Consider the following 3,685-nt stretch of genomic DNA (forward strand, 5'->3'; position numbering starts at 1 on the left):
CCTCTTCCCATCAACGGCACACTGGCTCCTCCAAGAAAATGGCTCTGTGCACGTCTCCCCCTCCTCAGTAGGTTTCCTCTTGTCTAGCTCCGTGTCTCCGTGACCGCTGCCTATCCGTGGCAGGAGATGGTGAGGCTCTGGGCTCTGCCGAGAGAGGGGTGGTGTTGGTGGTGAGGGGAGGTGGTGGGGGTGAGGGGGGGGGGTGGGGGGGGTAGAGACTCCAGAAATCCAGCGGGGGGAAAGCCAGACCCGTCAAAATGTTTGCTGATGTTTCATGGGAAAGGGTCTGATTTTATAGGAGCCCTGATGGGGACATGTCATTGATAGGCTCAGAAGGCTGATGAATGGCCTCAAGTCAGATGGGGATGTGGCAAGGCTCACTGGAAGTCTTTTGTGGGGCTGCTTTGAATGAGAAAGGCTCCCTCCCCAAGAAAAAAAGAGGCTTAGATCTATGCAATCCTAGCACTGTGGCCTCCCCGTCTTCCATTATAGCATTTAATACGTTTTTATACCCCCCCACCTCGGTCCTACACACACACAAACCCACCGCCTCCTCCACCCCTCTTATTTAAAGTCCAAGCTCCCATGAACACTTGTTGGCCCGTTTCAGAACTTTTTTGATGTCCGTCTTCCTCCATTGGCCATGGGAACTGCAACATGACCACTGGAGCAAGTTTTTAGGAAACTACTTAAAGAGAGTGCTACTATATTTATTTTTTTCCACACATTCCAATCACTTTCTTATTTCAAAACACCCTCTTTACTATGATGCCTTTATAAACATTTTAAAAATCACAATGTTGCCTAGTCTAAAATGGCACAAGTGCAAACTTTGTAGGGGGGGTCTTTTCCCCCATCTCCCCCTCTCCTTGAGGCAACCTTATTTTAGTGTGCCTCGGAGGAGAGCACTGGCCACAAAGGGAGGAAGTTGGGAGGGCTCTGATGGAGTGCCTGTGAGCTGGAGAAGGGAAAGCTGTGATTAGAATATGAATAGAACCACAGGAGAAGGGGGAGAGAGGGAGTGAGGAGAAAGGGGGATTATGGCTGAATTACTCCCCACCACACTGTGGATGGCACTGGAAGACTCTGCTCTTCTTCAGAGTTGCCGGTGCGCAGGCGTAGGGACACTGTCGGTGTTGGTGCTCTTACCATGCGTCCAGGACAGTTGGGAAAGAACACGTGGTGCCCATGAGAGTACAGGTCATACATGAGACACTGACTGACATGCAGCACAACACTATACAGTGCATTCGGAAAGTATTCAGACCCCTCAACTTTTTCCACACTTTGTTACGTTACAGCCTTATTCTAAAATCAATTAAATTGTTTTTCCCCCTCATTAATCTGCACACAATACCCCATAATGACAAAGCAAAAACAGGGTTAGAAAGTTTTGCTAATTTACGAACAACCAAAATTACGGAAATATCTCAATTTCATAAGTATTCCTACCCTTTACTCAGTACTTTGTTGAAGGACCTTTGGCAGCAATTACAGCCTTGAGTCTTCTTGGGTATGACGCTACAAGCTTGGCACACCTGTATTTGGGGAGTTTCTCCCATTCTTCTCTGTAGATCCACTCAAGCTCTGTCAGTTTGGATGGGGAGCGTCGCTAGACAGCTATTTTCAGGTCTCTCCAGCGATGTTAAATCGGGTTCAAGTCCGGGCTCTGGCTGGGCCACTCAAGGAGACTTGTCCCGAAGCCACTCCTGCGTTGTCTTGGCTGTGTACTTAGGGTCGTTGTTCTGTTGGAAGGGTGTCCTGAGCTGTCTGGAGCAGGTTTTCATCAAGGATGTCTGCATTTTGCTCTGTTCATCTTTCTCTCGATCCTGACTAGTCTCCCAGTCCCTGTCACTGAAAAACATCCCCACGAAAAAAGACACATGACTCTAACCCAGTAATTTGTTCACATTCTTAGGATCTGGAAACAGATGAGGTATTTTCTTAACATACACACTGTATACATTGACAGCCCAATTTGCCTGAATCATGCATTCCACCCTGCATTGGATGATGTGGTGTTTTCACAGTGGAGGGAGAAGGGGCTCACAACAATTGGTAATCTATACATAGATGGTCAGTTAGCTTCATTTCAACAATTACAGGGTAAGTTTAACATGCCAGCAACACATTTTTTCAGATACCTCAAAATCAGGAATTTCTTAAAGGACACATATCCCACAGTATGGCATTAAACCAAATAATCCTACATTAGATAGCCTGACCCTTGTCAAACCCCATTCAAAAGGGTCGGTCTCTACACTGTATGATGTGCTACAGGCCTACAGAGGTATCCACAGACCCTATTAAAAGGGCTTGGGATCAGGAACTTAGTTCAGAAATCTCAGATGAGGACTGAGTAGAAGCTCTCAGGAATATAAACCACAGTTCAGTGAATGCCAGACACAACCTTGTTCAGTGTAAGGTGATACACAGATTAGATTACTCAAAAGTTAAACTGCATAAAATATTCCCAGACACCTCACCACTGTGTGAGAGGTGCACGCAGGATGAGGGAACTTTGAACCACTTATTTTGGACATGCTTTCTGGGCTCTTGTAACGGCAGTCTACTTCGTCCTCCTCCTCAGACGAGGAGAGGCGAGAAGGATCAGAGGACCAATGTGCAGCGTGGTAATTAGACATAATGAAAATTTAATAAGACAAAACAAAAACACGATACAAACTTACAAAACACACTAACCGTCACAGTCCTTGCTGGTGCAGACAAAACACAAAGACAGGAAACAACCACCCACAATCCCCAACACAAAACAAGCCACCTATATATGATTCTCAATCAGGGACAACGATTGACAGCTGTCTCTGATTGAGAACCCTATCAGGCTGAACATAGAAACAGACGAACTAGACACACAACATAGAATTCCCACCCAGCTCACGTCCTGACCAACACTAAACAAGCAAAACACATAAGAACTCTGGTCAGGACGTTACAGCTCTAATTTTTGATAGAGTTATAGGCCCAGACCAATTGATCGCTCTGTTTAGTACAGTTGATGGGAATAACCAGGAAGGGAAGGCTGTCTCTCTTTGTACTCTATTAGCCAAAAGACTCATATTACAGCTACCTTTGAAATTAGGTTATGGGATTTAGGGAATGTCATTTATATGGAAAAGATTTGATACAATACCTCCAATAGAAGTCCAATGTTTTACAAAATATGGCAGCTGATACAGGATAAATGGTCTATTACCCCTTCATAGCTGGGTTGATGATCTGCTGCTACTCTGTGCTGTACTCAATATTTATATTTGGTTTAACTACACTGCTTGTAATGACTATACGCTGTCTTCTTATAAAATGTACCACCTAATAGGATTTTTTTATTTTTGTATGTGTGAGTTAATAGTTTTGAACTCTAAATTTGCCATCCAATTCAACACTACAATGAATGTCAATGTTTGTATCTCTGTCTTCTTTTTTTATTGGAAAATACTAAATATACTAAATATATTATAATATATTTTTTTAAACATCCCCACATGCTGCCACCAGCATGCTTCACCGTAGCGATGGTGCCAGGTTTCCTCCAGATGTGACGCTTGGTATTCAGGCCAAAGAGTTTAATCTAGGTTTCATCAGACCAGAGAATCTTGCCTTTCGGTAAACTCCAAGTGGGCTGTCATGTGCTTTTTACAGAGGAGTGGCTTCCATCTGGCCA

This window comes from Salvelinus namaycush, chromosome 9 (genome assembly GCF_016432855.1).
Source record: "Salvelinus namaycush isolate Seneca chromosome 9, SaNama_1.0, whole genome shotgun sequence".
In the NCBI taxonomy this organism is placed as follows: Eukaryota; Metazoa; Chordata; class Actinopteri; order Salmoniformes; family Salmonidae; genus Salvelinus; species Salvelinus namaycush.